The 22,492-nt window shown below is 41.2% G+C and overlaps 1 protein-coding gene and 1 long non-coding RNA gene across 8 annotated transcripts in view; one reads left to right on the forward strand and one right to left on the reverse strand.

Moving 5' to 3' along the window:
* Positions 1–22,492, forward strand: part of LNX1 (ligand of numb-protein X 1) — a 222,536-nt gene that overhangs the window by 129,789 nt on the left and 70,255 nt on the right. For 2 of the 7 annotated variants that reach the window (XM_069014100.1, XM_069014107.1), the window contains exon 1: positions 19,754–19,861. The exons of 3 other annotated variants lie outside the window; for them this stretch is intronic. The gene's annotated coding sequence lies outside the window, so the exon portion shown is untranslated. Of the gene's footprint in view, positions 1–11,646; positions 11,700–13,541; positions 13,701–19,753; positions 19,862–22,492 lie in introns of those variants that run through there. 2 more of the 7 variants (XM_069014103.1, XM_069014102.1) reach the window with 2 other exon arrangements.
* LOC138109848 (uncharacterized) lies at positions 6,594–22,460 on the reverse strand. The gene is made up of 5 exons (XR_011150725.1): positions 22,233–22,460; positions 19,306–19,754; positions 18,783–19,057; positions 17,675–17,739; positions 6,594–6,659 (listed from the first exon to the last, which is right to left on the reverse strand). It is a non-coding gene; the product is annotated as an uncharacterized lncRNA (long non-coding RNA).

Here is a 22,492-nt window from a genome sequence, read left to right on the forward strand (position 1 = left end):
AGCCTCTCCTGTTTTCTGTTTCTCATCCCCTTCCCCCTCCCTGCCTCCATAAATATGACAACCGGTGCTGCATTATACAAACTCTTCTTCCACAGTGGAAACATCTGCAGCTTGAATGCTCCTGCAGAAATGTCACTTGGGGAAATCGCTCTTCATTTTATGAGAAACTTCTCTTTCAAGCCCTCAGAGGGGCCCGGGAGGGAGGGGACACTGGGTTTGACACTAGTTCTGTGTTGTTTTTCAGGGATTTTGAGGAAGAATGTTGTGTCTGATTTTGTGGATTGTCAAAATGAAGCCAGATGGCAGTGGATTAAGTGTAATGCTGTTTTGTTGTTCTTGGGTTCGCGACTGCGCTTCCCCTTGAGCGAGGGAGCCCTCCCCGCGCAGCAGCCCCAGCCCTGTGTGCCCCCAGCCATTGAGGGCCCCTTCCCATGGGCTCCCAAAAATGCTGCCCTGGAGGGGGGTAGAGTGGAAGCTTTCTTTTGGTGACGACTGCTAATTGGAAACTGTTTCCTTGACCTTTTTCATGCCTAGATTATTCACCAAGAGCCTGTTTGCTGCGCTTTCCAGACGACGAAATACAGGTATTTTCCAATTGTAGTAATGGGTTTGCTTGTTGAAGTGAAGTTGCTGGGTGAGCACCTGAGCCAGCGAAGCCTAGTTTCTTATAGTTTTGTGTTTGGTAGCTGTATTTCCTAGTGTTTAGAAAGGTATGAGTTTAATTGAAGTGTTTCCCATGAGGCGTTCAGGAATTTCAAGCCTTTTGCTGATTCCTCATTGTATTTATGGCTCAGTCTTTCTCTCCATATGAATGCTTAGTGGGATCTCTGTCCTCTGTTACTCTACCTTATTTTCTTTACATGTATGGACACATAATATCTTTGAAATCACTATCCTTTGTCAAAGTTAAGGGCAGTGGAAAAGGCCACTGGACTCTGAAGATATAGAGGGAAGACACGTAGACAGACATAGACAGATAAAGGTGTGATTGCCTCAACTTTGTTTCCCTAAGAAATTGGGTTAAGGAAAAGTTATTAATTAGGGAGAAGATGAATTTAAATCTGTGATTCTGAGCATTTTCTAGTTTCTTAATTAAAGGTAGACAGGCAGAAAATTTCCTCTTGTTAGAATTGTTCTTCTCTATACCCTTTCCCCTCGTCATGACACCTTTTTCTTTCCAAGATACCGTTTGACTGACTGGGTCACAGACCACAGTCCTGTCACTCATTCAGAGCCGTGTGAGGGCCACTCAAGCTCTGGTCCCTGTGCTCAGCACCTACAGACCACTGCAATTCCCCCTAGCTTATGAAGACACCAGCAAAGGATGCTCTACGTTTTTCCTTTCAGACTGCAGCATCACTTCAGCCATAAGTTTCATACTTTTCCTTTAATTTACTCCTTCATGATCATTCACTGCAATTTCAGTTCAAACCAGCAAATTTTATTTTTTAATGAAACTGCATGTTCTCATGTAGACCAGTAAGAGTCTGTTCAGGCTTTTTCATAAAGTCCTAAGGCCTGAAAAGCATTCTGACAAAAACCTGCTGCTTAATAACACAGGAGAAACCACAGACAAAGTCAGTGTTGCTTCTTTGTTGTGCTCTGTCCTGTTCTTTCCTATGACAGCTTCTCAGCGGCTCAGGAATTTGTTTGAAAGTCAGCCGTGCTTCACAACTGTTCAAATATTTTTAGCTCTCTTCAGCAAGTCACCATCCCCTATCTTATTTGAAAGTCAGTATTTTCAGAATGTCTTTCATGTAATGCACAAAGTCCTGTACAGATCCATGTAATGTTGAGTTGTTCTGGGATTTCTTTTGCAGATCCAGTCTCCTGATCTCAGCTGCTTAGCTTTCAAAGTCTTTGATGTGCAGACTGTCTGTGTGGCTTGCACAGCAGAGTCTACTCTAACAGTTTTTAGTCGGAGAAACTGGCAGAGGAGAAAGGCTGCAATTAGGGTAATGTTTGCTACTATACTGCATGTTGTTGTAGTGTAGAGTATAGATAGCCTTAATCTAGTCCCCAAAGCATAAGTAATGGCAATTTTATAGTGGCCATCTATTACCAAGATGCTCAGAAAGACTGGGGTTTCCTAATCTTCAGTTCAGTGACTTTAGAGATAATTTTTTCCTGATTCTTGAGGAGATACCCTGGTGCTGTAAAAGAAATTTTTCAGAGAATTTGCATCCTAGTACTCAGCTTGTAACCTCTGGATTTCACCTTCTGCCTTGGTGGTCCAGCGGGGGCAGCCCCAACATCAATTCTGAGTGTACTTTCATCTTCCTTGTACTACACTGCACAGTCTGGAAGGTATAAATTAGACATATTCAAGTATTTCACTAATGTACTGAGTCTATTTTAAGCAGAAAAATCAGTAATTTTCTGTTAAGCAGAGGTAAGTTTGGATGTGCTTTTGTTTGTGTTTATTCTCAGAAGTATTTTTCATTTATAATGTGAGCGTCTCCCCCTCGAATTCTTCTCCTGTTTTTCTTTACTGTATCCTGTTGTTATATTCCCTTTGGAAGGTCTTTTAGAGAGTATTTTTTTACAGATTCTAAAAACTTCCTTCCTGGCATTTGCATTCTCTCTTCAGATGTCAAAATCAAAGATAATGGTCCATTGCTGGTGTTTTGGGAAGGGAGGGGTAGGCAAGGGAGTTTTCAGTCTCTACACACTCGTCAAGTCAACTTACTTTACGTGCAGCGTGAGGGACTTAGTGTGTACCAACAGTAGCTCACTGTTAGCCAGTACAAGAAGGAGACATTGAAATTCAAAGCAAGCATTTTGAAAATTGTCAGTATTTTCTGATCCATTTCCCCACATACAAAGCAAACAGATCTTCCAAGGAACTTTGTGAACGTGATGCAAATCTAAATACGAATGGCAATTTTGTCCACAGGGCATGAATATAGACTTGTTCTGTCAGCACCAGGGATGCTCTGAACAACAGCCTCAGACTGGAGCCTTTGACAGATAATAGTAATGCCATTCATTTACCCTTAGCAAGTATCTCATACAATGTAAAGTGTCAGCACCAGTTCCCTGGCAAAGCAGCAAGAGAGGTCAGTAGCATGAAGCACAGGTATGTCATCATTGTACCTGTGGAGATTTGGGTTCAACTCCTGCCATCATATCATACATAGAAATAGTTTGATGCCTTTGCTGTCCCACATCTGGAATATTTCAGCATATGTGCTCTTTAGAGGCCTAAAACTACAACGGCAAATATGTCAACATTATCAACAGAGATTCAAATAGATGAGCTGTGGTACAAGTGCTTGTTCAAAAATTTCTGCTTTGTATGCCTGGGTTAGACCTTAATTTTCACGCTTTCAGAAGTTAACACATTCAATAGAGATTCTTCCGAAATAATTATGCTAGAAAAAACCACACAAAATATTCAAAACATCACCAGACACTGAAAGCTGAGTTTATAGTTTCATAATGGGTTAGAAAAGAAGTTTTATTTTCTCTATTTTGCTGAAGAGCTTTCTGCGGTCTTGCTGCAGCCCAGAACGCACTGAAAGGGGAACTACACTATGACAGTGACCCAATAATAGGAGATTTCTAGAATCACAGAATTTTCTGAGTTGGAAGGGACCCACAAGGATTATCAAATCCAACCCTTGAGTGAATGGCCCATGCAGGTATCAAACCCACAACCTTGGTGTTATTAGCACCATGCTCTGACCTGAGCTAATAAGTAAGTCAGCTAAATGGACTTTCTGAATTTCTTTTAAACAGTTCTATTGCCACTTCTAAGGTATTTCATGCTACAATGTATAAAAACAAATGTTTTCTCAAGGAGATCTCATTTGAAATGATATTTAAGCATTCACATTACAGACCCCAGACAAATTCACTACTACTACTACTACTACTACTACTACTACTACTACTACTACTACTACTACTACTACTACTACTATTTAGTTTGTGAACTGCTGAAATGCTGTTCAATCTTCCATTGAATTTTATATATGTATGCATTATATATAATGTATTACACAGTTACATATTCATTTGATATGGTTTTTGAAAATACGCAACATCTGAATATACAGTGTAGAAAACAACTATAGTTAAAAAACCAGGTCCACGACCACAGTGTAGAAAACAATTATAGTTAAACAAACAGATCCCTGACCACCAAAGTCAAGGAATCCTGCTCTAGATTCACGGCTCCTGTGAGCTTCAGGAGAAGATTTTCCTGCTGTTTGGATATTTAAGACCACTTTACCACAATAGGAACAGGAGCTCTGCATTCTAGTAAGACATTCTCAGAGAGAGTTTTCTCCCAGTGTAATGCTACCAGTTTTTCATCTCCATGTGAAAGCCTACCTGCTTTCACCAAACTTGTTTAATTGCTGTTGAAAGCCCCTGTCATCTCTAAGAAGAAGTTGAAATTGTTCCTGGAGACTGACAGGTACACAAGCACAGTCACATGAGCTGCTTAAAATGCATTTTCTGTGTCGTGGGAGGGCAGAAGCCCATGAAAGGAGGCAGGGCTTGCTCTACACAGGAAAGGTCAGCATCCCAGCTGCTCTTCTATCCACTGTTTTCAGACCTTTTGGTTTGTAAGTAGAGCAGTTTAGGACAGAGTAGCACTTGCTCATTTGAGCTTTAGGTTACATCTCTGAGCTAAATACCTTCAATTATCACCATCTCAGTTTGCAACAGGCATTGCTAAGGAAGTTCTCTGTATAACATGTTATGCTCTTCATTGGCCTGTGCGTAATTACATTTTTGTGTCCTTACAACTTTTGTTTCTGGTGTAATCTATACTGTATGCATTGCACTCTCCCTTCAGTAAATAAATTAGCAATTTAGCAGTTGGCACGTAAAAGGGATGTGCTTAGACTGATGCTTAACTCAGTTAGTAAAAGAGAGGTTATCTGCAAGATGTGCACTATTGTCTGTTTGCTGAGCTTGCTGGATCAGCACACAGTGCCTCAATCTCCAGGCAACAATGTGTTCAGACTGAACGTGCTGGTCTGCTCAGGAACCAGTGGGTTGAAAAATTCTTACTGCCTTCAAGGTGGCCCCTTTCTGTGTGCTCTTTCCCAGCAGCTATCTTTCATGGTTTGCTTTGTGGATGTACTAGAACTTGCAGTGCCTGTGTGGATGTACTAGAACTTGCACTGTGTGTGACCAAAGGAACATTTGCATTCCTAAAGGCACACTATTCCTCCCGTTGTACAAATTAATCCAGTAAAAGATTCAACTTTTCCACATATGGAGAAGATCTCTTACTTCTTTTTAAGAGCAGAGTGCCCATGGTGCCCATAGCATCCTGACTCAAATTTATGTCTTTGCAAGATCATATCATGTCTATGGAAGTGACACACTTCATAAAACATGCTCTCTTTTTCTTAGCTAGATTGCACAGGCTTTAAACACTTCAAGGGACAATCCAGGGTTCAGTGCTGAGTTTTGTCCTCTTATGAGAAGGAAGGTACCAGCGCAGTAACCAGGCAGATCTGAGATGTCCATGGACCCCTGCCTGTTCCCAAAAAATTTCTGCAGAACTTCCCAGTTTGTGCTGTGTGAAAAAAAAGGACAGTTATAAGTGGGTAGCCATGAGACACGCACAGCTATTAATGCATTTTTTTCTCCTATGTGGAACACATCAGGGTCTCTTCAGAGAGTTTCCATGACTGGCTCAGGCCGGCACTGAGCCTTTTGGCTGCAAGGTGTTGCAAGTATTGCAGAAGACTACAGTTCCTTGATAAGTTGTGCCTATGTGGCCTATGTGGAGGGCTTACACTGATACCAAAAATTTTATTTGCTGAGTTATTTTGCAAAACCACCTGGAAAACATGACACTTTGATGCAGAAAGAATGATGCTGAATGCCATTTTTTAAACAGTGCTGCAGAGATTGTATTCCAGCCAGCCTGTGTCAGCATTCCACAGGTCAGCACAAAATATCCATGTTGGTTTTGGACTGACTGCACACTATGGAGCTAAACCCTGCACTGGCTTGTAATATATACAGTACTAAAAGATGGAGAGATTGAATAGGTGGCTGGGACAAAATATCTTGGCTCTTGGGAACTGCCGCAACTGTATTTAAAGTAACTGCATGAAGAAGAGGGTTAAGAAAGTAAATGTGGTTCAAATTCTCCTTGTCAGGAACAAATTAAATCAGCATGGTAGACGATCCAAAGAGAAATACATTTGGAAATGTTTATATGCTGAAGCTGGGAATCTGGGTAATAAGTAAGAGGAACTAGAATATGTCAATAATCAAGATAAATTCATAATTGTCTCATCAGGTTGCAGTGCTAGAGGGATGAATATGCTAGAATATTGTATAAGTTGTTTAAGCAGACCAAGGGCGATAAAAGAAATTGTGTGAGAGGAAGGACTTTGTCTATAACCTGGTGACATATATCTGCCTAGCTTAGAACTGGGAAGTGCAGGATCTTAGGAAATGCAGCACAAAAAATATGCTGATTATCAAGGCTCAGCCATGAGCAGGGGTAGGCAGAGGTGACATTATAAGTCACTGAAATGAATCTGAAGACAGTATGAGCTGGTATTGCATGGGAGGAGGCAACAGTGTAATTACAGGGAACTTTATTTTGCATGTTTGCTGAAGATTTCATTTAGCTGCTGGTGAAACATCCATAGAGTAGCTTTAAATCCTGGATGATAGTTCTGAAAAAAAAAAAAAAAGTTGTTAGACCTAGAGTGGAAGAATTCTGCTTTTAGATAGCCTGATAGACAGAAGTGAATTTATCCACTAGACTGTAAATCAGGTGCTGTCTCACGAAGAACTGATCATGACCTGTTTACATTTAATACACTTGAAGAGAATACAGTCCCAAATCCTAATATTCACACCTGCTAGTTTGAAAAGGCCAATTTCCCAAAACGGACAGCCCTTAATAAAACTGAATAAGGAGAGGCATGGAGGCATGAACAAAACAGAAAGTTTTTCAAGAGCTTACTAAATGGGCAAAACATTGTTAAGACAACACGTATGGCAAAAGAAGACAGAAAGTAGAAATGGGCTTAGGCATCTGTATACATGTGTTTAAACAGGTATGAATTTGTCCACACGTATCTATATATGGGACTGCATAGGCATACATATCTATAGACACCTGTGTGGGCATGCAAACAGACAGTACTTACATATTTAAATAAACTGTGTGGCTGTATATTGGAAAAATAGGCTATAAAAGGGAGATAAATATCCATTGCTACTTATATGTTAAGTATGGAAACTACTAGTAACACCTATGTTCTGAAAGAGTTTTAAATTTACATAAGGAAAAAAAATGTAGCAATGATGTGATCCAAGCAAGGATTGTTGGTACTGAAACTGCTAATAAGAAATGCATATATGCCTGAAATGTTCAGCAAATATTTCTGGTTTATGTTTGGAACGAAAGAAGATGGTGTATATATATCACTTGAGGAGGATGAATTCTTTTCCAGCCCATCTGCAACTAAAAGAATGTTAGACAGCTCCTACTTTGAGGAATCAGCTTTAAAGCAGTAGCCCCTGTATTTCCAGCAGCTATGCATCTTAATTTTTTTTTAATTGGCTGAGAAATTTTCTGGCCCACTGATAAGAACTTTTGATAAATTTGGGAACATTGGAGAAATGTGCCAAGACTGAAAGCACGCTCTTTTTTTGCCAATGCCCTAACTGCACAAACAGAGTAATTCTGATAACAGCATGGCAGACAGCCTGACCTCACTTCCAGTAAAATAATAGAGAAGCTGATATGGGAATTCAAGTATAAAGAACAGGAATATTATTAATGGAAGCCAATGATGTTTTCATTTAATTCAGGCCTTGTCAGGTAAGCTTGGCTTGCTTTTTTAATGTAAGATTACCTACTTGGTTAAAAACGTTACTATAGGCCTAATAGAAACTGAAAGTCTTCCATTTGATATCCCACCATAATTTGATCCAAAATGTAGCATTTTGCATTCTTGTTTAAGAATATGCCAAGTGGCTAAGAGCTGGTGGATCAAAGGAGTTGTTGCAAAATCACACTAAAAAGAATTTTTTTAGTGAGATTCCAGAGCCAGATCAGGACTCAGCCCTCTTTCAGCACTGTTCACTACTTAGTCTTGCAGGAAAAATACTGAACTACTCACTGATTATGCATGGCACTAGAGAAAAGGGCATCTGAATTGCCTAAAAAGTGGACTTCAGACTGAAAAAAAGTGTGCTTTAACATGATCAAGGGTAAAATGATAAACCTGGAAACTGGGAACATATACCATATGGGGGAGACAGCTTCAGAAAAAAAATAAAGACTTTGGAAAGACTTTGGAAAGACTTTGGAGACCTTAATGGGCAACCTTACAATGCAGTCATAGCTCAGTGGCAGGGCAAAATATCTGGTGTGATCCTTGATTACATGCGCAGAAGTCAAGTCAGGGCAAAGGTCTGATTTTGTCCGTGTTTATAGTATGTATGCATATGGAGAGGCTCATGAAGTAACATCAATCACATGACAGCCAGCTTTTTAAAAGAGGATTTAAAAATTGGATGAGAATGCAGGGAATAACAAAAATCTTACATAAAGGCAGGTCTTTTTGTTCCACATGAAAAATAGATGAGCATGTTAGTACAAATAACACATGTAGAGGTAGAAAATACAGCTACCGGTTCCAATTTGCCCGGAAATGCATAACATGAATTGACGACAATAACCTCAGGTGGTGTCATCAAATTAGCAATAAATAATCCATGTATTTTTACATTTATGCACAATTAATTCCCAGAATGAAATACCAAAGAGACCAGTGGACTCCCCACCTTTTGGTTCTTCACACCAAAGTGGAATGCTTTTCTAGAAAGATTCCTGATAGGGTTAAACCCAGGCAATGGGTTCCATAAAGGGACAAAGCAGGGATGTGCAGCTTGTGACATGCAAGGAGTCAGACAAGATGACCTCCCTCTCTCAACAAATCTTGAACTCTATGAATCATTTCCAGGTATAAACCTGGATGTAAAAGTTAATTCAAGAGTGGACTGAGCCTACTATGTATTTGTACATGCTTTAAGTACAGAAATTTCATTCCGCTTTAAAACAGTTCCTTTACCATGTCTAACAAAGTGTGGGAAAATTAGTGAGATGCTCTTTATGCCAAAGACTTCTTTGGTAATTAGGAGCAAATCACTTAATTTCTGTCTTGATTTGCCCATTTCTAGGGAATGAATCCCAGCTTTCCTGAGTTCTTCTCTTCTTGCTGGAGAGATCTTTTGGGAGGAACTGCACAAACTTATTCTTCCAAAAAGGCACAAATAATCTGAAAACTCACAGGGCACAAGGAAGGGCACAAGACTGATGTTTCAAATAGATCAGAGAGCTTTCACCCTGCAGAAGGTGCTCATGTTACCTTGGTCAGCAATCCATCTGTACTGTGAACCTTGATGAGATAACTATAATTGTCCTAGGATTGGTTATGTAACGAGCTTGCTTTGCAATTTAACTAATGAATGTGTTGAGAGACCAGATTAATCTTTTAACTTCAAGAATTTCTCCCAATGGAAAACATGTAGTGTCTGCCTATGTGTAATATTATCCTCTCCCTACAGTCAGAGTGATTTGGCCACTTGAATGTTTGTTTGCTTATGTATGTAAAGTTCATGTGTTCACAGATTTTTCTGGAGGAGGTGGAAGGACCCCAGGCTTCACTTGAGATTTTACAGCTGGGTCTGTGGGCTTTCCAAGTCAGGACCATTCCTGAGGGATGCCATATGGGCTCTTTGATGGATGGGATGATTTTAGTTCCTGGTATGGCACAAGTTGCTGGTTTGGGATTTTTTCTAGTAGGGCCATATTTAATCCTGTGCTCTGCTAGTCCATGAAAGCTGTCCATTTCAGAAAAATAGTAGTCTGGTACTGTTGTTGGTTCATTAACTGAGGACAAGAGATTATTTCAATTTTAGGATTTTAATTTCTTCATTATGCTCCTGTTCTCAGGAGTCATCTAAAAAATATAAAGATATTGGGTACAGAAGATGCAGTAAATGCTTATGACAAATGAAATATGACTTCCCAGAGTAACATACACTTTTTAAGAGCTTTGCCAACTGTAAATTACACCAAGTAGGTCATTTTTGGAAGTCAACATCTTATTTAAACTGTCACACTGTACAGAATTGCTATTTAATATTGGTGATTAATGACTGCAGAGTCCAGTCTAATTTCCAAGCAGACTGTCAGTAGCACTCAGTAGTCAGCAGAGAGTCCATAATACAAGTGCTTGGCAACCCTTTTGTGTTTTGTGATCCAATTCAGATTGCTCATTTTCCACAAAGAGGAAACAAGAGAAGGAATTGATATGAAAATGCTGGCCTACAAGCTGGAGTTGGTTTTACACCTGATTATTCCCGCCCTAGAGTTTGTTCCTATTCTTCAGTATGCCTCTAGAAGCTGAGGTGCAATCCCATGGGAGAACACTGAATGTTCATGCCAGATGTGCATGTGGCCTGCCATTGTGGAGGTCAGGAGAGGGAGTTTCACCTGGGGGACTCCAAACTCCTGCTGTCTGGTCTGTCCCCACCACTCTGACCCACAGCCCTTGATTATCCTTTCCTGGCCTCATTCCTTGCTGCTCCTCCACTGAGTCAGAGGGTGAGCCAGGTCTACCTGTCCCCTTCCTCCTGGTCCTCATCCTACTGTCCATCCATGGGGGTCAGGGACAAGGGTGTAGTTTACCATTGTGGGTACATCACAAATCCACAAGGAATCTCCAGTGCTGTCGAGTACTTGAAAGAGACAGCATGGCTCTGTTCCCTGCCAGAGCTGTGTGGACAGGAATGTAACATGCACTGGAGAAAGCTCTTTTATTTCCTTTTTATAAGCAGTCTGCTGCCTGGCCTGGACCAGGGACTGGGAGAGAGTGGTCAGCAGCAAGCAAAGAGCTGACCTGACCCCTACCTCTTCTGCTCTGGTTTAATGGGGCTTCAGAGGAGGATGCACAGACCTCTGTGTTTGTAGGACACAGTGATCTTTTCAACCCAACACAGATGGCATCCATTACAGTATTATCAACTAACATTTGATTATTACAATTTCCCCTAATATGACTTGACTAATCTTTTAACTTAGCTTGCACAGTGTGTACTGCTAATACTTTCAATGTATGCTGAAATAATTTAGTTGAAGTAAATAAATGAGTAAGTCTAATACAATAGAGTTTACAGCATGTTGTCCTTCCGGAAATAATTTCAGCAGTAGTGAAGTATGGAATATCTGCAACTTGAAATGTCTGTCCTTATACCTGTAATTGCACAGCTTGAGATCAATGTACAAATTTATTCTAAAATTAAACATCTAAATATGTAAATTTTTTGCCTCCAATGTATGAATCTATACCAGGAAATTAGAAGTTTATCAAACAGGTGTCAATGCACCAGTCAGATCTATGATACGCTGCTGTCATTTTGGTGCAAATTAATGAATTGTAGTGGGAAAATGCTCTCACTTTTTTGTGATGTTGGTGAAGAAAATCTGCCAGAGCCTTTAGCCAGCTGCAGGCAAAGGAAGGAACTGGTAAATAATACAGTTTACAGGCTGCAGTTCAAAGGTTCTTCTATGTTCCTTCCCAGCAGATGAAAGACATGTTCAGCTAGAATCTTCCATCAACAGGTACCAAAGAGATCACCAGTGATTTGGTTCAGAGCCAATAAATATCTCACCTTCTAGGAAAATAATGTGCCTGGTATGTATAAAGAAGTATAAATGCCATTCCAGAGCAAAGAATTTGGACAGGAATGAGTGCCCAAGAGGGCTGTATGAGTGAGGAGGAGAGCAGAGAGCCTTTTGTCTGAGCAGAGACTTACGGAATGTGAGGGGAAAGGAAAACAGGAAAGCGTATCATGAGATAGGAAAGGCTATTTAAGCAATCCAGTAACATTAGCGTGAGAGCAAATGAGTTGGAGCTGGCCCTTAGTCTGGAAACTTAGAAAAGCCTCCCAGCAATGGGAGGGAGGGCAAACTTGGCTAGTTTCTAAGATGGAAATTAAGTCTGTAACTGAGTGTCTGATGTGGTCACCTGTGACAACCCGGCTCTGGGCTTCCCGATCTAGGGCGAGCAGCCACGGAGAGACCTCCCATGTGAGGAAGGATTTAAACACAGGCTTTGCTCAGTGGGATTGTATTTGCTGATGTTTAAGCTTCTGTAGCTTAAGCATGTTTTTAAAAGTACATTTCATATGCATAGTTCAATTTTGCAAACGACTGATGCAAAATTGACTGAGGCTTGCATATCTGGCCTTGTGACTGCCATGGACATCTGGTCCTGCGCAGGCTGTGTCTCTCTGTACTGCACCCATCCTGGGGCAAGAGCAGCAGCTGCACAGTGCCCCAGATCCAACATGGCACTGCCTGGGTTTTGGACAACTGTACACAGAGCACTGGCAGGCTGGCTTGGCAGGGACCCATCCCAGGTTTCCTGGAGCAACTTGGAGCAGAGGTGCTATGCTGTTAGGGCAGAAAAGGCTAATACTACTGCAAATAAGCATCCATCCAGCTAAGGGTATGACTGTCACACTTGCTGGTAGGACTTGACATGTCAGTTGATGATTTCTTAAAATAAATATTTAACAAGGGATTTTATAATCACAAGTAGCAAACATGCTTTTAGAATGTTTGAAGGGAAACAAACTTGCATAAGAATGAATTGGAGGCCAAGACCTGGTAGCCATAGATGTTTATATCAGAGGCTGGGGATTTCCTCCTGCCTGTTTTCAGTGTATACTGCAGTTGCTTGATTCAAGTCCATCTCCAAAGCTCCAAATTTCCTTCCTTAGGAGCAAATGCTTAAGATGGCTGCAGTCATTGAATTTATTAGTGATTCACATAGTTGGAAGATGAGGGTTTCTTCTCCTCTATTGAAAATATTTTCTGAGGAGAAGGTCTTTTTTGCTGCTGCTGCTTTTGCTATTAACATTCACACTCAGCTCTTGCATCACAGTGCAGGAGCACAACACCTAATCTACAGTACATTTTATCCTCTTCTTGGGTGCTTTTTAAACTGCAAATTACTGGGTAAGAGGGTTTACTGCAGTCTTAATTTTGCAACATTCTTAAAATTAACAGAGTTTGTATTTTCAGACAGCTGATTCTGGAGTTTACATATTGCTCTTATGTGGTTCAAGTGTTCATCACCAAGTGTACAGGAACAAGGTGAAGACTCAGCTTCCAAACTATTGATTCTGTGTTAGAACTTGTGGACCCCATCTTCCTTTTCAAAGGGGAAAGCCAACATGAATCTCCTGTCTTGAAACAATTTTTAAGATGATCCACTTCTATTTGCTAAATTTGAACCATGCTGATTGTCAGGTTAAAAGAAGGAAAGAAATTCAAGGAAGAACCTGATTGAAAATGAACTTTGGTATATGCCAGAAAGAAAAGTAAAAGCTTCAAATTACACTACTATATGAGCAGCCTGCACATGCTTATCTGCCTGCGGGAGACATGACTGGGAGGGTGTGGTCTTTTAGACCTTAAATTGCTCAGGTTTATGCAATTCAGCTTTTCTGTACCTTCTGTCATGCCATAGGCTTTGCCATCTGACACGGGCACCAGCCGGTCTCTGCCTGCAGCGGCAGGGCTGAGGGGTGAGTGCGGGCCCTGCCCAGCCATGCTGGCCCAGACCTGGTGATTTTCCACCTGCACAACTCTGCCAGCAGCGGATGAGAGACACTGCAAAGCCTCGCATGTGAGTTGAAAGACTTGTATCTTTCTTTATGCTGTTCCTACTTTCCCCCTTGAGCTGGGCATGAGTTGATCCAGAGGAGCAAAGGTGGAAGAAAATGCTCTGGTAAACAAACCAGCCCTGTTTAGTGTCAGGGGGAGTGGGCCCGAACCTCAGCCTGCACACTCAGGAGTGCCATGCAGCCAGGCAGTGATAAACATCTGCCGTATCTGTCATTAGAGATTCAGCTTCCCCATAACCTAATGTAGGGATTGTTTTCATAATCTAACAGAAAAGGACATATAATGTACCTGTAGGTTGCTGCGCTTCCTGGTAGGCAGTGTTAAAATACTACTTACATACATACATGCTGATACGCAAAAACACTGAGCTTAGTTCATAACCTTTTTGTTAGCTAGATGTGCTTGGGTTTTTGTCTTCCCCATTGCTAAGAAGGTCTATTTCTTCAATAAAGTGTGTTGAAATCCAACTGATTATTTATGGAGAGGTGCCATTTGTACTGCAGCTGCTTTAGCCCATCGCTTTATTAATCCTCTGGAAACCCATTTCTTCCCCTCCCCCAGGTTAAAACCCACAAAGTCTCACTGCAGCTGTAGGAGGTAAATTGAGGCTACATTCACTGCTGTATCTTGCTGCTTGATTTTTTCATATAACTGCAGCTGAGGTGAGGAAAGAAAGAGAATTTGGTTTAGTTTTTATTTTTAGCTCCTGTTCTTCTCACTTACTTAAACTTACACTCAGTCCTTTACTCAAAACATCTTGTAATTCAGTACAGGTATATGCAGCAGCTGCAAACCTGTGAATATATATGAATAGGCATAACTTCTTGTAAGTTTTATTTCTACCCATAAGACTGTTAGTGTGAGAACATGTATATTCACAGTGCCAGCACAGAACCCAGAACAGCAATGAGGATACGTGGATATCTTCACCCACCAAAATGTACACTCAGAGTACTCGGTAGACAAGGGGTTCAAGTACATAAATCAGATGGACCTGCTCATATGTTTAAACTTCTTAATGTTTTGGGTTGTTTTTAATGACCAGGGATGTACTGCTTGCATCAAGCTCTCAACCACTTTTACATCTGCCAAGGGAAAGCACAAAACCCAGAAAAGATGCATATTAGACTTGTATGTCATGCTTTTTTATGCTGCCTGATGACTAGGAAAGGGCTCCTTCAATAGCAGGAAAAGCAAGATAACCTTAGGTGACTGTACTGGGCACTATGCAAAGCACTTGTTTTCCCACAGTCTTCTGTAGAAATGGAGCTCCCACTGCCCAAAATTATTTTCATTTGCTCATTCAGGTTTATGCAGAACAACATCAAGGCAGCTCCATCACTTCATTGAAACAGCAGGGTCTCTTATCTGCTGTTGTTGGAAAAGTATAAATGCTGACCTGCAAATAAAAGCCAGAAATCGCTGTCAGGAATTTGGAAAGCTGCTGCTGTGTGAGGGGTTGTATCATCAATATTCCCATCTACTTTCCTAAGACTGAAAATTCCTCTTAAGGAAGTAATCTGTTACTAATTTGCTATTTTATTCTTCCACCCCAAACCTCAGAGCCTATGTGTAGTTTCCAAAGATATAAATTGAATCAATCTGGGAAAGCTTGTCTCATCATTATCTTATCCTTGCCCCTTGAAAATACTCTCCCATTGCTAATTTCTCTTACTTGTTTGTGGTCCTAGAGAAGTGTCCTCCCCTTTGCTCACATGGATTCTGCTTTTGTAAGGGTATTCCAAGCCCACGTGTTTGAATATTAACTGCATCTGTAGCATAGAGCTGGAAAGAGGAATGTTCCTGGCTCTGAGTTGTGATCATCTACTAGAAGAGAAAATTGAATTGTCTTTTGGAAGAAGTTTGAAGGTGCTGGCACCTTCCCATAGCATAGCTTTTCTTTAGTAAAATGGGAATAAATTTTGCACACAGGATGAGATGATAGATTAGCTTCATTTCACTGCAAACCAGGAAATCAAGCAGCGTTGTTTCCCAGAAGGAAGGTAAATTAATACAGGCTTTCAAATGTAGACAGTCTCCTCCAGGCTGGCTGCTGGAGGGAAGCAGTTCAGTATTTCTGGAGATGTCAGCCCTGTCTGCAGGGCTGGGTGCTGCCACCTGGCTCCTCTCACTGTCAGGGCAGATGGAGGCCTGTGGCTGATTTGGAGGGACTCTGTGGCCAGAGCCTTTTGAGGAGGTAATGACACCCCTCTCTTGTTAAAATGGCCAGACACTGGTGTCCTCCAATGCTGCCTGACTTAGCACTTCCAGACACTGGTGTCCTCCAATGCTGCCTGACTTAGCACTTCTTTGCAGTGCATATCCAGTTCCTTCATGGAGATTAGAAGCTGTGATGGACGAATATGTAGTTGATCTTTCCAAGGCTTTCCCTAAAGGTTCAACCTGAATCTGCAAAAGCAATCATTACCTGAATCATGGGATTCAAAGGGATTCAGCACAGAAGACAAAGTTCAACCTTCAATACATGTTCAGGGAATGGTTAGTTGGCAGCTCCGGTTTTGTACAGCTGCTTCCCACTGTGTGCTGTTCCCATCCCTCTGAGTAGAAATCAATTGCTCCTTTACAAGCAGCTAAACGCTCAAACTTCGTACCTGTCTAGCTGCTCCTGGTAACCCTCTCACGGGTCCTCCAGTTTCACTTTAATACACCTGCAACATTCTTACTGGATCAAAGAGTCTTAATAAAATAAATGGGATTTATGTGCCATAATTTCTTATTAAGGAATGCTTCCTATTTCTCTGTCTGGATTGGTAAATCTTTTAGCAAATGCCTTGCTTGAAAGCAGATAAATTTTGATTGCTTTTAGTTATAGTTCCTGTCTACTTTTTGCTTGTCTTTTCCCTAGTCTTTTGCTTTACATGCTTACAGCTACATGGTATAGATTGTGTTGAAATGATGATGTTAAAAAAGTATAGGTGATGCTATTATTTTATTTTATTTTCTACTACAAAGCTGATTTTGTACAATATCTTTAACAGCATCAGTTCTCACAGGATTTTACTAGTAGAACCCAGTGCTGTAAAGTATAGCTTTGGGTTGTCACTGTTTCAGTCTGAGAACTCATCTAATCACACTACTGCTATTTAAAAGAATATCTCAGTTTAGATCCAGTCAAAAAGGGTCTGAGGCACTGAAATAAATATGACTTGTAGGAGGAATTTCAAAGAATTAAAAAATCCCCTGGCCTGCATGCACACAGCAGATCATATCTGATGGTGAGAAAGGATGCAGGAAGCAGGACAGTTTGAGCATGTAATTCCTAATTGGTTTCTCATCACGGGACTGAACAGCCCACAATTGGTCTTCACACCCACAAAACCGGTTCTGGAAGTAGATATTAATTCAACTACAGACTTAACTATCTTTCCCAGGCTGGTGTCACTCACGTGTCCTGGGTGACAAAACCTTCATAAGCCTCTTGTTGTTAAGGGGAATATTACAAGGCCATCAGCAACACATGCATGTTAATTAGCAATGGCCTTTGGGGGAGTTCCCACAGAGCCCCAATTAAAGCAGTGGTGAATCAAGTCCAGTGAGTAGTACCATACTCAGGGATGTTGTTTCCCAGCACTGAGTAGATGAAGGCACAACCAGGCTCTACAGGATGTGTTTTAGTGTCTGAGGGCTTGGTCACTATAATAAACAAAATTTACTTGCTGAGACTTTTGTTCGGCAGGGACCTTAGTCATTATCCTGCTACAGAAAAAAAGGTGCCCTAGAACAGAAACTATTGCACAGCCTTACCTAGAGAGATCTGCGCCCACTCCTGCTTAAATACTTTAGGTTTACTCAGTCTTCCATTTTAAAGAGAGTTATAAGCTCTACTGTACACCTAACTCCCAAATGAGCAATAGGGACTATCAGCAGATATAAATGGGCACTACTTCATAAGAGAGGCCTGTTCAAGAGACAAAATGTAACTTGTGTTAGCCCCTGATCGTCAGACCACAGTACCTGGGCTGCGGGGTTCAGCCTCTTCAGTGTCCAGTATATCTCCTTCTTTCCAAGAGTTCATTTTCCTTAAATGTGAAATTCAGCAGTCAGAATTGAAAAATGTTTGTAAGGTTGTCAAAATTTCTTACCCTTGCCCCCTGAAATTTCTTTTTATGGATGCATATTGTGTGTTTGCCCGTTTTTTTGGAGGCTGGCCCTAGGCTGCACCACTCCACTAAGTTGTTGAAATTCACCTGCTGAGTACCTTACCAGGGCTTGTGCCCTCCTTTTTTCAGGTTCCTGAATGGGACTGGGCCCAGCAGCTGTAACCCTGGGACTGAGTGCAAGGGAATGCTTTCAGATTGTGCTATTTTAAGCAGCAGAGTGTCACTTTACTGTGCAGTTCTTCAATAGGGACTGTTTTTTCCAGTTAGGATTTGTTTATTCAGTCATTTTTGTGGATCCAAGTAGGAGAAGGAAAGAGTAAGATACAGATATAATTTATGTTATAGACATTTATAGACCTATAATTTTAATTGTACATAGTATATAATATTTAATAATAATTTAAATTATTTTATTATGTATAATATAATAATATTTAAATCTAAATCATAGTATGGGAGGTGCAACATAAGTAGACTTGAAATATAGATTATTAAATCCTTGCTCCACTGAATTTGCTTAATTTTTAAGTGCAATGGACCAGAGGTTTTAATTCAAGCATTTGCCTCTCTTGTTTAGACAAGTTACTCTCAGGAGCCAACTGCTACAAGTTGCTACTGTCCCCCCTACAGGTGCATGTCCATTAAGCAGAGGATGCAACCCTGGAAGTCAGGAGTTTGTGAGGGCTTTCCCTCAGATCAGGTCTGAGAGTATCTCTGTGGTCACATTGCTGCACAAGGATTCCTGTGATGGAATCTGGGCACTGGCCCCACAGCATGGGAGCAGCCAGCTGCCCCTTCCCCTGCTCACCTAACCAAGTAGGTGCTTCTAACTCTGGGTTACTTCTAAAAAAAGGTCCCCACAGGGTGTTGTGAGAACTCATTAAGTAGTTTACCAAGTATTAAGAAACTCCTGGATCAGAGAAGCAGTTGTAAAGGCACAGTGTAATTAAAGCACAGCTTACTTTATTATGTGTTATTAGCAGGGTTATCCATCACATGTTCCGCACTTTGTAGTTATTAAATGTTATCTCGTGGTCACATGTGAGAAGATGCTGTGTGGTCTGAGGGTGGCAGGCACCATGGCCATGGGAGGCAGGTTGAGGTGCAAGGTTTCTGTGTCCTGAGGGGAAGAAGTCCTCCACTTCTCTTTTGCTGCCTCTTCATCAGCTCTTCCATCCCCTGGCATTCGGGCAGAGAAGTAGCATCACCCACCTTCGCTGCTGACCCACTTGGGGCCCTGGGAGAGGATTGCAAAGACAGATTAAGATTTACTGTGAAGCTGTATTAAATTAAGATTTTCACAATCCCATGCAATTTCCTCTGCCTATTGTATGGTTATTTTACAGTTAAGTAGGGCAGCCTGCACAGAGAACCTGTGGTCTGCGTTCCCCATCGCAGAGACACAGCAGACACACCTGCAGCAAGGACCAGGGGTGCTCTCCCTCGTGCAGTTTGCATAGACAGCTGTACCTGTTCCTGGCTTACCAGCATCTTAGAAGGCAGCGGGAGCACATGGTTGTCCAGCAACAAAAACACAGTTCTGTCATCTGCTCAAATGGCTGAAAGTAAGCTTGTGGTATTTGTAAGGCAGCCAGTCTTGGCAAAGTCAGACGGAGCAATCAGCCAAATTGGAGTAGTAGCGCACCTTTCGTTACATAACCAGCCATGCAATTTTATAATTCAGTATGTGAAATGCCGATGGCATTTATTATGCCAATTAGGATGAGCATATGTTTAGGAAGCCCTTGAGGAGTCAATCACAGTTGCTCACATAGCCTTGCTTTGACCACATGATTGACTTCCTTTGAGCAGGTAGACCGTGTGCCTTTGGGAAGCAGTTACCCACAGCCTGCCCATTTTGCTACATCTTTGCACTCGGAGTCTGAGCTTGTAGTTCTGGCATAAGCTGTCGGTCCAAGTCTGGGTTTACTGAGCTTTGAAAAAAGCAAGAAACAGAAGTTACTACCTTAACCATCACAGTATTTGACAACTAGAGACATGTCAGCAGCAAGTCTTCTCAGAAGTACTACTTTCTACTAAGGTGAGTTCATTCTTAGGATATGTTCCTTATAGTAAGAAATACTTAACCTGCCGGATATGTACTGTCTTATTCAGATCTTCTCTTCACTCAGATCTTGTCCAGCTGTTCCTAATATTGTCAGTACTTCTGGGCTGGTTTTTTTTTGGGGTTTTTTTTTTTCATTTTAATGTGCTGAGCAAAGTTTTGTATCCATGAAATCATCAGAAAGAGCAATCCAGGTTTGTTTGGGCATGTGAGAGACAGACAGATGAAAAAGCAGAATGTATTTCCATACATTCCTAGCAGGCATTTCAGCTACATAATTCCACAACAAAAACTTTTTCCAACATTGGTTTATTCTGTAAATTCCAGCATGAGCCACAGAGAAAATAACTTTTTTCAAACAGTCTGGTTCTGGTTTTAGAAGTTATTTTGCATGCAGGCACAGTATGACATTGCTGTTGGGTCTCACAGCTTGAGCTACAACTTAAAAAGTTGGGGTTATTCACCTACTGTACTGTACCATGGGATTTTTCTATTCAGTTGGAAATGCCTTTCATCATAAAGGCTCTGCAAAGTACTTTGATTGTTATAAGCTCTGAGAGGAACTTTTTGACTAATAATAACTTTGAAAAACCAGCTGTCTTAAAACTGGGGCCAGGCAGAGGAGAGGTTTTGGAGCTCCTGTTCATTGTTTCAGGGACGTTCTGTACTAAGGTGCTGGACTTTTAAATACAATTATTTTCCTCTAAGACCCAGTTCTAACAGTCTTTCCTATCATCTTAAAAGTCAAGCTGAATTATTACATGCTAAATTGGTATCCTCAGGATCACCAACTCTCCTCCAGCTACTGGCTTTTTACCTGGAGGTATGCATCTTGCCTCCCATAACAAATCTCCATCTAATTACACTTCAGGCAGAAAGAAAATGTTGTGATTCTTCTTTAGTCAGAATAGATTTAAAAATAAGTGGAAAAGGGGCGGGGGGGGAAGAGAGAGTAGGATATATGTAGGAGGATTTCTGGTCAGTAGACGTGATGATAAGATTTTGGGCACCTTAGTGTTTTATAACCTTCCTTTGAACAAAGTTTCAAGTCTAGGCAAACTGTCTCACCACTTTGGCCTTTAGTGCAGCTATGCCAAGATTGGTACAAATTATTACATGATATTTTATAGCCAGGTCTTTGAAATGTGAACCACTGTCTTTTTGAATCTAAAATACTGTATAATACATATTATTGAAGTATGGGTCACTCTATAATTCTTTCCACAACTGTTGTATTGTACCACCTTGAACAGTAAAGTCAGTGTAATCTATAAAAAACTTCAGTTGGAGAGAAGAAAACCACAGTAACAGGAAACCTGGGAGGCTGTTACCAGGGAAGACAGTTTGATGAAAGATAGGAAGTTAAAACAGTTAACATTTTACTAATGGCAAATAGTTTTCTAAAGGCAGTCAACCTGGTATTTCATTATGAAACCCAGAATATGAAATAAGTGATGTGATCTTGCAGCCCAGATTCTGGCAGGAGCAGTAAGGTCACGGCTAACTATGCATAAACAGAGGGCTGTGTGCTTTTGCTTGAGAAGGTGAAGGAGGACCTCTGCTCCCTCCTAGCCATGATCCACTCTTCTCCCCGGTGTGAGTGAGCCACTAGATGGGGACAATGCCCACATCTCCTAACCTGCCCACATCTAGGCAGTGGCAGCTGGGTTGAGGCTTCAATAAAGAGCTAATTCTGTAACTGTGAAAGCTGTCAAGCCTCCTAGCAATTTGATGTGGATATTTTTTAACATGAACAGCCAAGATGGCAGTCTCCAAACCCTCAGCAAAGGAGCTGATTATCAAGAATGGCAGGTATTGGCTGCAGCATGCTCACAGGTAGTGTGGTGAAAGAAAGGCCAGGTAAAAGCATCTCTGGAAGAATAAGGAGCTCCTACCCTTACCTGGCTGCTGGGAATGCCGCTGTGGCAGAGCGGTTTCCTTACATGCTTTACATGGCCCCTTTGGCCATACAGTGCCTTGCTGATCCACATAAATGGATGGCTGTGACTCACTCAGAGATGCACATTTGTAGGAGATAATAACCCATGCTGGGACTGGGGGAAGGATGGAGAATGACTTTGCTATCACTATTTAGCTAAGAAGAGTACAACAGCTCTGTCGGTAGAACCTCCATCTCCTACAGGTTGTGCAGCAGAGAAATGGGGTGTGAAACGGCATCTGTTTTAATCAGCAAATACAGGACTTATTATACACATGCTCAGAGTGTGTATAAAACAGGAGCATTAATAAAACATGTCACTTAAACACAGAGAGAAAACCAAGCTAAACCAAACCCCAAACCAATTAATATTTGTCAATCTTACTGTACTATTCAGAATCCACTTACTTTACTTATGCTGGCCACCCTTACCATTGACTGAAGATTTCATTACCACCAAGCCATACTACTTCAGAACTACTGGAGATAAATTCCTCTTACTGTTCTGCAGCTCATCTGTTTCGCTGCTCTTTTTTCCAGTGACGCCTGCTTAATGGCTTATCTTTCACTGTTTGTGATTTAAGCTGGTAGCTGCCCCTCCAGGCTCCATGTCACTGTTCCTCTGGCCTTTAGGCATCTGGTTTTTAATTTCTGTGATAGCCACTCCC

Source organism: Aphelocoma coerulescens, chromosome 4 (assembly GCF_041296385.1).
Source record: "Aphelocoma coerulescens isolate FSJ_1873_10779 chromosome 4, UR_Acoe_1.0, whole genome shotgun sequence".
Lineage (NCBI taxonomy): Eukaryota > Metazoa > Chordata > Aves > Passeriformes > Corvidae > Aphelocoma > Aphelocoma coerulescens.